The sequence below is a fragment of the Aythya marila genome (genome assembly GCF_965140915.1).
Source record: "Aythya marila genome assembly, chromosome: 1".
Taxonomy (NCBI): domain Eukaryota; kingdom Metazoa; phylum Chordata; class Aves; order Anseriformes; family Anatidae; genus Aythya; species Aythya marila.
In genome coordinates, this window is record NC_139042.1 from 35,083,673 (window position 1) to 35,099,687 (window position 16,015).

The window sequence follows — 16,015 nt, forward strand, 5'->3', positions numbered from 1 at the left end:
TACCAACATGATACACTTGAAGATTTGAAGCCATCTTCTAGGGTTTCTGTCTGATTTTTTAGGAAATTTTTCTAAAAACACTTCTGAAAAAGCTATTTCTTTTGTTTTTCTTTAAACAAGTTCATTTTTAATACTTATTTGAAGAGAGCTAAAATACAGAAGGCAAAAAAAAAAAAAAAAAAAAAAAAAAAAAAAAAGAAGCATGGTCCAGCAAGATTCAGTGCTGAATTAATTAGCATATTCAGAATTAACCATGTTCTAAAATATTGCAAGCCTAACCCTCTGGCAAGTGGGGTAAAGTACAAACAAATGCTAGAGCACAAACAAATGCCTATGTATCTAGATGATTTGGCACATTGGTTGCAGTAATTTAGTGAGATGAGATTTAATGAAGACCAAGATAATACTCAGTACAGATATAAACAAGAAGGCTTTCATACTAAGTCATAGAGACTGAGATTTAGGAGCATACAGGGGGTAATTGTCAATAAATCAATGGTGCCCTTAGTACAGTGCATTTTGAGAAGATCCACTCTGGAATTTATATACATATGGCACTACTGTAGTGCAGGAGAAATTATGCTTGAAGTTCCACTTTGCTATTCTTGTATAGGCACTTAAGCAGAAAGAACTATCTGAACCCACTAGCATCAACCTGAAAAAGTAACATATGTATCTATCCCTATTCTGATAATGCATAATCTCTGGTGTTAATTTCCACATAGTAGTGGAAAATATTAAAAAAAGGAAAAAGGAAAAATTTACAGAATTGACTGCTTCCAAGATGACACGCTCAGGCTTCAGTATTTATTTATTTATTTATTTATTTATGTAGGCACATTAAAACCAGAGCAGTCTATCAGTGAGAGTCTTTGGTTACAGGCTTTGGTTAGAACTTAAATTGAATCACCTGGAATATGAATCACTAAAACAATGCTACATTTGAATGAAAATAATAACAGGATAACTAGCATAACATGTTAATGTCCTGTTAAGGCTAGCATGGTTTTCTCTCTCTCCTGCCATCTTACGCTTGAACAAGACAGGAAAAATAAGTACTATTTCTTGCTGTTGCTCAAGATTGGCATTTCAAAATATCAGAGCAGAACAGAACACACAACTTCCATAAAAAGTGGTCAAGCAAAAAAATAAAATAAAAAAAAATAAAATAGATACATCAGTCACATTAATATATTGTCAATCTGCTACCTCAATGTGCTTTCTGCAAGTAACACATTATCACATTTCCTATCTATTAGAATCACCACCTTCCTGGGCAGGCTTAAAAAAGTAAAACACATTCTCTCAAAATTTCCCATTTTTCTTATAGTTGATTTTTCTTATAGTTGGAGCACTACTTTTTTTCTTAAAATATTTACATCTGTATGTTTCCTGTGGTGATTCTTAAAAACCTTTTTTTTTTCTCCGTTCCTGCAATTTATAACTCTGTCTTACCCTAGATGCAGACATTTCTACAGACTTCCTTTTAGACACTCTGCTTACTGGCTTATTTTACAGTCCAGACAGTAGGACATAATTTCCTCCTCACATTTTTTTTTTTTTTTTAGGCAGCCTGAAAGTAATTCAGATGGTCATTTTTAGAAGTCTATTTGAGTATGTAATGAAATGCAGTCTGAAGATGCTTATTCTTTCAAACAGAATCTAGGATAAATATTTCAAAATTGTGCCTCTAAAACAAGTGAAATGAATCCCACTCCCTGTAACATAACTTTTAAAATATTACATATGTTTTCTAACTTTTAACTTACTAGATGTGTTTTGATTTACTAGATGTGTTATCCAAAAGTCAACTGTTAAACTATGTAGGGAGGAAGATTATATTGATGTTTCTGCTTCTTCACACTTTGTCAACTGCCAATCAAGATGTTTTCTGGCCTCTCATTTACTTATTTAAAAAATAACATTTTAACAAGTTTAAACTCATTTGTACCCCTTACTGCTTTCCTGTATTCCATTACATATTTGTCAACTTCATTTATGGATCATGACATAGCTTTGGAGATAAATGCGTTATCACACTTGTGTGGCTTTTAATTGATCTTGGATTTTACAGTGTTTTATGATAAATCACAGTTTAAAACTTTGAGATTGTTCAACTGTTATTAAGCCTGAGGAAATAATGAATTGTATAATGAAAGGCAACCAAATGTAACAAAACCTACCAAACATTAAAACAAACAAATAAAACAAAACAAACAAAAAACTAATAATAATAATAATAATAATAATAATAATAATAATAAAACCACGAAACTTGAAATTACACAAAGATAAGTGAAGAAGATTATTATTGAAATAGGTACATACTGTAGCTATGGGATATCTGTCTGATGTATCCACACTGCAGATATGGCAGAACATGCTGATATGACAGAACAACTAGCCATTTTTAAAAACAAGCCAAGGAGGCAAGACAAACTATTGTCCATAGCAAGACAAAACATTTGTTACAAGAAGGTATTTTTGGACTGGAATGATTACAAGTGCACTAACACTAAGTGAGAAGCACTGAATAGTATATTTGGTGTATATAATTCCCTTGTAGTCTAGCAATACTCATCACTTCACAGCAAAGCAAGGAACCTTTAGTCAAGCGAGGGACAACAGCAATTTTTAGTAGAGTGATTCTGAACTGTCATTTTCATGTTTCTAGAAGCTTCTTCATGGAAATTTTAGCTCTGACAAAGAAAATCACCTCTCCTATTACTAGGATGTTCAGCAATATATCTGGGTTGCTTATAAACTAAGATGAGCTTTCTCCTATTCAAGTGTCAATTTATTAATCCATATATTATTATTCCATATTTCATTTTCATATTGAATTATTTTCATATTGAATATTTCATATTCAATTTATTATATCCATATATTATTACTCCATGCATGAATATATATATGTAATGTATACATGTCAATGTATACTACATTCATTGAAAACAGGGGGAGCAGGCTCAGAACACTGATAGATAGCATTTGGAGGCACATTTTTAAATGGTGGGGCCAGGGCTTGGCACACTATGGGTCAATAAAAGAGACAGGGAGTGACCCTGAACAACATTTAAGTGTTCAGTCTTTCCCTGGACAGTCTTTCCCTTTCTCTTTCTTTGGACATTTCAAACAACTCTGTTCAAGACAAACCTGCCAGAAGAGGGGCTTGTCCTATATGGACTGGTGGAAGCAATCTCTCTCTATATATATGGTATCGAGGCCCATATTTTGTTCCCAACACTCATAGACATTATAGACGTAAATCTGTTACTTCAAAATGTGAGTGTGCCCTCTGCATAGCAATCTTCTCTGGAGAGGGTGGATGGAATGGAAGAAACAAACAGACTGAAAAAGCTCAGGAACATTTTAGTCCTGCATGTCAGGTAAGTCAGGGTCTTATCTTCCTCTGTCTTGTTATCTGGACAACTTGCCCATAAAACAAGTTTCTCTCTAGTAGAGAGAAACACAGGACAATATCACAAGATCTACCAGATCCCCAAATCTGTACATAAATTGCTACGGATCTCAGTTTGAGAACTTTTTTTTTTTTTTTTTTTTTTTTTTTTATCATTGCAATGGTGTCTTGCAGGGAGACTGCATGGTCAAGGAACAAAATTCTCCTGATGTGTTACATGCCTCAGATAGTGACATCTGCATTGTAGGTACCTGTATGTGCACTGGTAAACTCCAGCTTTAAAATTAGCTGAGACAAATACTATCTTGAGTATAATACTCTTCAGACAAAATACTACAGACACAAACTTTACTAAAGTTCATTTATGTAGGAAGCTTTACTTATGTAGAAATAGTAATATGATGATGGAGGGGGCAGAGGGGGTGAGTGGGGGAAGATAAAAATAAAACACTTGGCAATATGAGAACAAGGTCTCATTTAAATAACAGGAAGTTACAGTCCTGACTGAAACCTGTTGACAGTTGTTCCATTAGAAAGAGCAGGGTTTTTTTTTCTTTGCATCAGGCACTGTTCACCTATATTTATTTTGACAGAAACAGAGATATTGAGAGTATGCACAAGATTGTAAAATAAAATCCAACATCCAGATAAGTTGTTGAAAGGGAAAAAAAATTATATTGATCTTACTAAAAAAGGTTCAAAGGCAAAAAGCAAATTGCAAAAATATAACTCAAATGGGTCACCTTTCTAAGGAGTAAAACTGTAGTTGTCCAAAGAACAAGTAAATTAGAGTATTGCTAATACTACTGGTACCATTTTTTTCAGCATGCATGTGTAAGTTTATAATATATTCCTGTGAGAGAGCCAGGGCAGAGATAAAAAGTAAGGCAATGTGCAAAGGTAAAACCAATTGTGCATGAAGTGAATGCCTTGCTTTCCCTTACTCCCAGCAATGCAGTAGAGGGTAAATGGAATCAGAATTTACTCTTCTAAATTGGGCAGAAGAGAACATATTTGTTTATTCTCTGAAAGGAACAATATATAATCTAGTGTACAAGGCGCTTTTTTGTTTGTTTGTTTTTGTTTTCTGTTTGTTTTTGGTTGGTTGGTTGGTTGGTTTAGGTTTGTTTTTTTTGTTGTTGTTGTTGTTGTAGTTTGTTTATTTTTTAAGCTTTTTACTTTATACTATTGCAGATCCCTCTGGGAAAGAGTATTTTCAATCAGTGCCTCAAGGAATAGGTGTTGTGAGGTTGTGAACATCTGCAAAAAGTAATTATTTGCAAAGAGCAATTACTGAGGAAATGCGGTCTTACCTCAGTAACAGTGGTCACTGGCTGGCTATGAATGATATCTAAGAGCTCTGTGACAATCTTTTTTTTTTTTTTTAAATGGCTTTACATAATTCTCATGAATCCATCTGAACCTTTACTATCAGCAGCAAGTAAGCAAGTGATTTCTCTGAAGTTACTGGTAATAAAGAAGCAAGCTCTCATAAGAAGAGAGATTTCTTAATGAATTCTAGGACAGTGGTTTAGTCTATTTCACTAGGAAAAAAGAAGTTGACTTATTCAACAGTATGAGGAAAATGTTCATTTATAAAGCCTTTCTCAGATTGCCTAAAACATTAGTTTAGATAGAAATTTTCATTAAATATATTAATATATTAATACATTAATAATATATATATAAATTAATAAATATAAATATATAAATATATTGTCACAAAATCTACAGTGACTGAAGTCTAATACATGATGTTTTCAAGAGAAATTAGAGTTAAAAATTAACTTTAAGAATGAACTTAAATTATTGCACAGTATTTAAATTCTCATTCATATATGTAAATTGTGAGTAACTGTACTTGTATGAGGAACTATTCAGTGTGCAAAATGAGAAAGAGTTACAAAAGTGGGTCATGCAAAGTGAGCTATATTCATCAAATGAAATGTCAAGGTCCACTGTGCTGGTAAATTCTCCCAGTGCATTTGGATTTGTGACTACTCTGATTACTTTCCAAAATCCTTTATGGTCAACAGTATGCAGTTTAAGAGACATTACTGTCATACACTGGCATGAAGGAATTTAATATTTTCAAAGGTGCATATTACTAAAATAAATAACATTTTTTTCTTTGTCTTTTCCTGTGATTAATAAAAATAAATTAGAAGTCACACTGAAAGAATTAACTGAATATTCTTCTCTACAGTAATGGGTAAGAAGTGTAGTAACACATAGTAGTGTTGCGTTTTTTTGTGTGTGTGTGTCTTTTTTTTGGGGGGTAGGGGGCAGGGACAGGGTTGGGAAAGGACATTAAAAGCAAAAAAAAATACAAATTTGATTGAAGGCAAGAAAGCCAGAATTTAGACCAGAACTATCTACTAAGCTCTCTCCTTGGTGTAATATTCAATCAACAGCAATTTAATCTATGTTGGTAACATACATTTCTTTTTGTTATACTGTAGCATGAAATTGGAGGAGGACTTCCTCACAGCTGAAAAGGATTACAATACATTTGTAATGAAAAACAAAGTTTCTGCTGTCAGGAAGTTTTTTCTTTTTTATTATTATCTTGTCTATTCAGGGACAGAATAACACTATGTTGCTCTGCTATGTCTGCACTTCTTTGCTTTATTTTGTAGGGTTTGGGGTTAAGTGCAGGGTACAAATGTAACCATCAAAATTCAGCTTCATGTGTGAAGGGGTAGATTTTTAAGTCATCCTAGGGCTAGACTTTTCCTAGCAACATGTGTCTCATGGGATACCTCCCACTTTTGCAGCCAAGTAAAGACCAGATGCTGGCTATGATGTTCCATGATGTTCCATGATGTTCTTTCTGTCCGCTCTTTCCTTTTTTAAACAGGAGTGTCATGAATCATTAGTGTTCTCAAGAAAATCTAGAAAATTAGCACTGAGTGTCTCAAGAAACAGAAGGCAACCACCTCTATAATTCCAAATGTTTATCTGTTTCTTTGCTATTTTTACAGCCCTAAAGACATGAAGATGACTAATGATTTTGATGTATTTAGGACTGAAAAATGTGAATTCTTCATCTTACTGAGGGAGGAAAAAGAGACTCTTTTTAAAACGTTGAAGAGATCACTACCTGTCTATCCCAGAAAGGACTTACAAAAAGCTCATTTTATTTTATTTTATTTTATTTTATTTTATTTTATTTTATTTTATTTTATTTTATTTTATTTTATTTTATTTTATTTTATTTTATTTTATTTTATTTTATTTTATTTTATTTTATTATTTTTCTTCCTTCATCATTCACTATTGTATAGCACTTTGCTTCATTTCTGAATTTCATCTCTCCCAGATGGTTGTTAATTGATAGAAGATGGCTTTCACATTTAACATTATAGCTGAAATAATGGTCTGAAATTCAAAACTTAAATATTAAAAATACACATTAGGCAGAAATGTCCAAAAGGTTAGATAATGGAGTAATTTGTCAGGGAAGAAATGGTTGAATCATTGTTACTACTAGAATTCAAGAACGGTCTAGATAAAACAGATTGTTAGGAGCTTATAGTAAAGGGCAAGTACCAGCTGCCCTCTGTTTCTTCCTGCTTTCTAATTTACCGTGGATTATTATGCATATAGGACGCATATCCTGATCACAAGGATGATCAGAGATAGTCTATAATTCATAGCATGCTACATTGTGGTATTGAAAATACAAAAGAAAGGTGGCCAGAGTAACTGTCAGGCCAAGAAAAGAAGGAATATCTGTCTGTCTGTCTGTCTATCATCTATCTATCTACCTATCTAATATTCATTATATATACATATGCATTACATAATAACATATGTAATACATATATTATATATGTGTGTGATGTATATACATGTATATTATGCAATTATTAATATTAATGACTATTAATTGCATATATTTTAAATAATTACAGCCCATTACCCTACGTTTAAACCAAGACGATATATAGCACTGCACAGGGCACCACTGCCCTCTCTAGACTCTGCTAATCACCCTAAACATACAGTCAAACAATTTTATATTAAGTGCCTTTGTTCACTCCCACAACATCTGCATTCTAAACAAATGCAGAGTGTGGGAGAGACAACTTTCAAAAATATACTGGGCTTGCTGTACTTTTAATTAATTTGTAGATAGAAAATAACTATAACTGTATAACTATAACTAAGGGAAATATTGGAGGCATGGGAGGTTTAAACTATTGAAGGAGTTTTTACCACTCTTATGTAATTTATTTCAAATCTGGTCTCATAAGAAACAGAGTTCTAATTTTGTCAAGGAAAGCAACTAACTACTCTACAGTTTCATTTCAGCATGTGACAGTGTAATTAACAACAAGCTTTCCAGCAAAGTTGAGCAGAATTTTACCGTAGTTTCTTTATAGTGACAAGCCTACCTCCCCAGCTCCAACACTGCTCTCATAAAAAATGAATATGACATTTCAGGCCTCTTCGTTTCTTTATGGATGCTACCAAGGTTATACATCGTAATTTAACATTGATTATTAGTACTGATATTACAGTGCCTGATGAATTTGCATTAGCTTTTGATTATGACAGATATTAGACCACTGCATCATGTTATGCAATAAACTAAGTAACTAAGAACTGCCTCCAACTTTTCCCAGTTAATAAAACCCAGCTCAAATCTCCCTCTCATTTAACAATAAATCCTGCCTATATCATAAAGCTGAATGTGTGGTTGTTGTTGGTGGTGGAACATTGGGCAGGCAACAGCAGCAAGGGAGAAATGGTGCCTGCAGTGTGAGAAGGCAGACAGGAACCCTTCCCCAGTGTGCAAGCAGACTGTTGATGAGGCAGTGCACATCTATGAAAGCAAGTTTTTGGCAAAGATACCTGTAACTGGCCAAGCATTGTCTGAGACTTTATGTCACCTACAGAAATTTCATGAGAGCTTTATCAATGCTAAACACTCATCCTGATTCATCACTACATTACTGCAGCCTTGCACTGAGGCCACCCCATGCAATGGTAAATCACTAGTAGGATGAAGCCTGTCTCCCTCTTGAATGTGAACATGGGGACTCTGTCCTGAGCCTTTTAACCTTTTATTATTGAACACATTTTGCGATGTGTTTTGGATAAACGCTATTGCTACTGGTCATTAAACTGAGAGGTGACCCTTAGTTTTTAAACTGGAATTAATTATGTATCTTCTCTTCTAGGTGTTACTGATATTTCTGCTAGATATTTCTTTCTTGAGAGGGACTATGTGACTCAGCTTTAAGCTTTTGTTTTGTTTTGTTTCTGATAAATGTAATCAGAACTTTTTAAAGTGGGAATTTTACATTAACTGGGTTTTAAAGAAACCTACAATTTATCCCTTAGATCAAGTTTATTTATTAGAACTTATTTTGCATGTGCACAACTTTATTCAGGCATATATAAAAAAGTCTGCATATTGTTTTTACATTTGATGACTCATGTGGACAAAAAGAAAATATCATACACAAACAACATCTATGTGTTCAAATTAAGAATTTGTCACTGCTCTCATTCAAGTTCTTCAGCGTGAAAATGGCTTGCAAGTGAAAAGAAGATGACATCTGAATCCTCTTACAAACTGGCCTAAATAAATAAATAAATAAAGAAGCCTTTCCAAACTCAACCCTTCATATTAAAACTTTTTTAATTTATGCCCCAGATAAAAATGACTATATAATTTCAAGAGAAATACATATTTAAAGGGAAAAAAATAATAAAATTAAAAGGAGATGAGATGCAATATTTACATAGTCATGCATATGGATACAGTAAATTATTTTCCAGCTAGAATACTGTCGATCCATGTATTTGACTCATGACCACTTTTCTTAGCATATAGCAGCCCAAGGTCTTTGTCTCTTAGCAAGTACAAATATATACCTTATACCTTATTTATCAACTGTTGTCCCCTGCCTTACCAAAATTTACCTAAAAATAGAGATTCACAGAGCTCTCAGTGTCTTTTCTCTGTAATGTAACGTAATAATATAAGAATGTAATGTCATAATATAAATGTAGAGGAATAATCTTACGGTTATTATTATTATTATTTCTCCCTATATTTGGCTTTGTCTGTACTTTCCTGTGGAATATATGTCAATATTGCCCTGATTTGTCATATGAAATTTTCACTGATATTGGTAGGATTTCTCTGCATAGTTCAAGGAAATCTTTAAGCTTATAAAGAGTTTCTGAAGGTCTCTGATTGTGTACAAGTCTTTCTCTTATTCAAAAGGCAAAAGACAAAAATAATAAAGCAACTGTATACCACAAGGCATTCTTCATTTTCCTCATATCACTACACATTTTATTATATATATTTGTGTAAGCAAATATCAATCACATGCATCAGCTAGAATACGATTACATCATTAAGTAAGTGCTTTCTTCATTGTTCATTACATATGTTACTGTCATGTAACTGTTACTCAGACAAAGGCAATAAAAAGGGAATTAAACACCTTTTGTTGTCTTTACATAATTTGGTATTGCAGCCCTTTTTAACTTTTCCAGTTGCAATTCACTTAAATTTGGTGTTTTGCAGCACAGCAATCTGACATCCTTTCATAATCAAATGTCAAATGTACTTTATATATCTGCTGTATAATTATACAGTTCTCATAGGTATTGGAAGAGAGTGTATAGTAGAGTGAGTAGAAATTTGCTAAAAATGACATATTTAGAGCACCTAAACTTTTCCAGATTCCCTTGACAGTAATAGACCTTTCAAAAACATTATCACTCAGGACTTACCGCAACATTTATTTATTTATTTCTTCTTATTATTATTATTATTATTATTGATACCAAGAGTAACACACTTCTCATATAGTTCTCATCTTGGAATACCTGGAGGACTTCTGAAGTACGATATGTAAAACAGAATTGTCAGTGAAATGTTAGATCCAGTACTACTTATTTGGGTAGTATTTTATTGTAATATTTTATATATCATAATATTATGATATATGATATATTTTATATATCATATATTTTATATATCATAACTTCTAGCACAATCCAAGAAGTTATATCATGTAGTCTATCATGGAAAGTTTACTGCAATATTCTCCCTCTCTGAAGAATGCCAGGCTACCTGTCCTATGATAAGATGTTTAGCAAACAACTGGGAAGAAAGAACAAAACCATCCAGGACTATAATCATTCTATTCAGCCTACCAGGTATAGCTTCCATGAAATGGCAGCTTGTTGGCAATTGACTGGTACTTTCCTTTTAGCATATGAAAATATATTAACTTGCTTGCCTACTGTGATTCAAACCAATGTTTTTATTTACTCCTCACAGTTCATTCATGCTTCAGAATTTCACTCTGTGTTGCATGATGAAATAACTTACTGTTAGTACAAAAAGCACTGTCTACTTTCAAGTACTCTCATTACAATATTTTCTGTATTCAATGATCTACATCATTCTTCATGTGAAAACAATTTTATAAAGCTGATTTTAATAACAGATAATGATGTGATGCTGAGATTTCTGGCCTGGGAAAAATAGCTGTTATGAATTCTGGGTAAGAACAATCAGAAATTTGGGGCAGGAATGAAGCTAATAATTTGCCTTTAGAGTTCTAAAGAATGATATACTAAACTTGAATTATGTAATTAAGCCTGGATAATAAATACTAATATAAATTATTTTTTTTACTCTCCAGTTTTCCAGAATTTCCTGCCTTAGAACTAATGAGAAGCTCCAAAAGGAAATCATTAATATTCCCTCCATATTAAATCCATATTTTTTTCATAGTGAAAAACAATCTTGTGTGGAAAATCAAAATACGAGGTAAGAAGGAATATGAAGCAGGAGCTATGACCTCATTGGTATTATGGAGATGTGGAGGGACAGCTCCCATGACTAGATTGTTGGAATGGAAGGATACAGGCTCTTTAGGAAGGACAGGTAGGGAAGATGAAGAGGGGGTGTAACCCTCTATGTCAGTGAGCATCTGGAGCGCATGGTGCTCTGCTTGTGGATGAATGAGAAGCTGACAGAATTTATGGGTTAAGATTAAAGGGAGGACGGGGTGACATAGTGGGGTCTGCTGCAGGCTACCTGATCAGGAAGATCGAGCAGATGAAGCCCTGTATAGACAGCCTCATGTTCACAAGACCTGGTCCTCATGGATGACTTCAGCCACCCCTATATCTGTTGCAGGAACAGCACAGCTGGGCACAGGCAATCTGAGAGGTTCCTGGACTACATTGATGATGACTTCCTTCCCCATGTAATAGAGGAGCCAGTGAAGAGAGATGTTATGCTGGACCTCATACTCACCGAAAAGGAAGAGTTGGTAGTGAATGTGAAGCTCAAGGACAGCCTTGGCTGCAGTGACCATGAAATGGTGCAGTTTAAGATCCTGATGGCAGCAAGGCGGGAGCAGTGGGAGCACTATCCTGGACTTTGAGAGCAGACTTTGGCCTCTTCAAGGATCTGCTTTGTAGAGTAACATCGAGCAAAGCCTTGAAAGGAAGAGGGGCCCAAGAAAGCTGGTTAATATTCAAAGATGACCTCCTCCAAGCTCAGGAGAGATGCATGACAACAAAGAAGCCAGGCAAAACAAACAAACAAACAAACAAACAAACAAAACACAATAGACCTGCATGGTTGAATAAGGAGCTCCTGGATAAAACTGAAGCAGGAAAAGTAGTCTTACAGAGGGTGGAAACACGAGCAGACAAGTTGTCCAGAGTCTCTTCCAACCTGGTCTTGAACACCTCCAGGGATGGGGCATCCAGAGCCTCTCTGGCAACTTATTCCAGTGCCTCACCACCCCACAAATGAAGAATATCCTCCTAATCTAAATCTGTTCTCTTAGTTTAAAACCATTCCGCTTTGTTCTGAAGGGATATGGAGAAGACTGAGGTACTCAATGACATTTTTGCCTCTTTCTGTAAGATATCTAGATCTAGTCTAGTTCATCAAGTGTTTATATTGGGACTAGCACTGTTTAACATCTTTGATGTTCACATGGAAGTCAAAATCTAGTAGAAGGTGTTGTTGCCCATGGCAGAGGGGCTGGAATTATATGATCTTTAAGGTCCCTTCCAATCCAAACCATTCTATGATTTTATGAACTATATATTGAGTGTACCCTCAGCAAGTTTTCTGATGACTCCAGAATGTGTGGTGTGGTTGATGCTCTGGAAGGAGGTGATCCCACCCAGAGGTACCTAAACATGCTTGAGAGGTGGGACTGTGTATGAAGTTCAATAAGACCAAATGCAAGGTCTGCATCTGGGCAGGGGAAATCCCAAGCACGAAAGAATAGAGAGATGTGTGGAGAATAGATTGAGAGCATACCTGAGGGAAAGACTTCGGGGTGCTGGTTGACAAGAAGTTCAATATGGACTGGCAATGTGTGCTTGCAGCCCAGAAAGCCAACTGTATCCTTTGCTGCATCAAAAGAAGTGTGGCCAGTAGGCTGAAAGAGGTGATCTCTCTACTCTGCTCTTGTGAGACCCCATGTGGAGTACTGTGCTCTGGGACCCCCAATATAAGAAAGACATAGACCTATTACAGCAAGTCCAGAGGAGGGCCACAAGGATGATCATAGGTCTGGAGCACCTCTCCTATGAAGACAGGCTGAGGAAGTCAGGGTTGTTCAGCCTGGAGAGGAGTAGGCTCTGAGGAGACTTTATAGCAGCTTTCCAGTACCTAAAATGAAAAAGTACGAAAGCAGGAGAGGGACACTTTGTCAGGGAGTGTAGAGATAGGACAAGGGGGAATAGCTTTAAACAAAAAGAGGATAGATTTAGGTTAGATTAGGTTGGAAAAACATCTTTACTATGAAGGTGGTGAAGCACTGGAATAGGTTGCCCAGAAAAGTTGTGTATGCCCCATCCCTGGAAATGCTGAAGGTCAGGTTGGATGGGCCTTTGAGCAACCTGGTCTAGTGGGAGGTGTCCCTGCCCTTGGCAGGGGAGTAGGAACTAGATGTACTTTACATACCTTCCAATCCAAATCATTCTATGATTCTATTAAACTCTATTTAGTAGAATCTTTCTGGTAGAGTATTAGAAATTAAAAAACACAAAACTATATCACAACAAACTGAGAAACTGAATGAAAAAAAGAAATCACTCTCATGTATGATTTAGCTTTGTCATGAATTCTTAACAGACCTGTAAATTGGAAAATCAACATCTGTTCAATGATAGTATGTGAAGGACATACAACCCAGCACTGAATTTTTATCAGACATTTTTCCACATAAATATATATATATATCTTACTTTCTTATCTGTTATTATAAACATGTACAGAAAAGAGAAACTATTTTAATATTTTTCTAAGCATATTACATATATCCTTTTCAAATTTAGCTCCTTCTAGATTTTTTTCCGTTTGGTATTGCCAATATATGAATATATGAATTTACTTGTGGCATGAGGGGGAAATAGTTGGATTAGCTCCTGTCTTCTAAACTATCCAAAACAAATATTACAGTATAATATGAGTACTTCATAGGTACTTTTGTACAAATCAGCTGTTACCTCAATCCACTAATTCTTAATGGACTTTATATCTCTTTTATAAGGATGTCTTCAGACTCATTTGTAAGCTACTTTGAAAAAAAAAATTAGGAGTCTTGACATTGTTCTAGGAACAGGACAACAAAACTCACACTGTACAGAAGAAACTAATGTATTGTGAGCATGAAGGAGAAAATTACACTTCATCCAGATCTGTGCAGAATTTCTCCCACTGGTGTTCAGGGAGTGACACATTAGCTAATAATCACAATATAGCCCTGTTTGATTGTTATCAGAAGCAAGTAAGTACACTTCCTTGACCACTTTTCAGATTACTACAGTTTTCATCAGAAGTCCTTGGAATTCAGATGCAAAACTGTCCCATTTAGATATCTAGAATACAGTTTTTGCATGGACCATGAGGTTTCCAGAGAAACTTACAGAGACAAATGTGTTTACTCACATGAATAGGTCCACATGCCCTTATATGAGAGCATACCTTTTCTAACGTCACATAGTTGATTTACACTGAGAAATAATAAATTTCAGCCAGTTTCATTCTTGCCTTTACTGATCTATTATTTCCCTTCTTTAGATTTAAAAATTAAACTGCCACAGGACAGAACATGTGGGTTATAGTCTCACAAGCAATTACAGTGTGGGTGGTGAATTACAGCAGCAATAATATCCTGGTCAGTATTTTTCTGTTCCAGCATATAAACTTCTGTGGAGCATCTGGCCTATGTCTGGGAAAAGTTCTTATATTTAATTTTTGGACAGGGCTCATCACCTGGTTATGCAGTGAAACTGAAATCATAAATCTCCCTATTCAACAACAAAGATTTAGTTGGGTGAATCTTAGATAGCAACATCTGCTTACACAGCAAATGAGATCTATGTTTCAATAAAGACTCTTGTTCTGGGTATCTCAGGGTATCTATGTCATAGAACTTATAACTGGAATAAATAATATTTCAAAAGAAGCATATGTAGAAGTCAGACTGGTCATCATGTGATGATGATATGACATAATCTGTGATGATTTTTTAGGTCACATGATCTGCAAAACATTTATATTGTATTTTAACTCTGGCTACCTTTTTTTTTTTTTCTTCACAAGATATTTTACCGAGCTCTAGATTCTATTTGTACTTCTATCTTGTATCTAAGGTCTATACTGTTTGCCACTAAAGACTGACACACATCAGCTAACATAAAGCCATTCTAAAGCAAGAAATGAGGTCACTAATACAAAGGATATGACATTGCCACATTGACATATGACATATCTACAACATATAAGAATATAAAGCAAGTCAAAAGTGATATTTTTCCCTGTAAAGCTATGATATATATATATATATATATATATATAAACTTGTTTCTTTTTCCTATTTTAAATTTCCAACAAAGTTCCTAAAATAAAATGTAACTGGGAACTGGAATACCATGTGTTAGGTGAATTTTAGTTTACATGGCTCTCATTCTCACATTGTGATTTTTCCAGTTAGAATAAAACCTCCTTGATGCATTTCTAGTCTGAATGTGGCAGTCTGACCTACAGTCAGACCTACAAGTCATGCTTCCTGGAAAATAATTTCCTGGAGATTATGGCTTCTTAGAATAGAATAACAAATCAGTGTCTCAGGATTCAAGTTTCCATGAGCTTCTTCTACATCATTTTTGAATGTAAATATTTTAAGCCAAACTATTTTAGATATTGAAAGAAAGTATTTGAAAGTTGCACAAGAACAGACAAATCAGTCATTTGATGAGAATCTTATTCATCAAAATTATTTTCAACAGAAAAAATTGACCAGCCTTATTAGAAAAGCTTACCTCTAACATAATTTTGTTACAGATAAAATCAAAGAACACAACAACATTTTTAATACTTCTCATAAATAATTGGCACATTACAGGTTGGCATTTCTGTGTAAACAATGTAATAATTAGAACAAATAAATATACTATTTGCCAATATGAACTTCAAGGAGCATAGTTGACAATTTCACCTTGAGCAAAACTCTAAGAATATCCAATGATTTAAGTGAGTTTAAAAATAACTATTGTTGTTGAAGAACCAGGCTA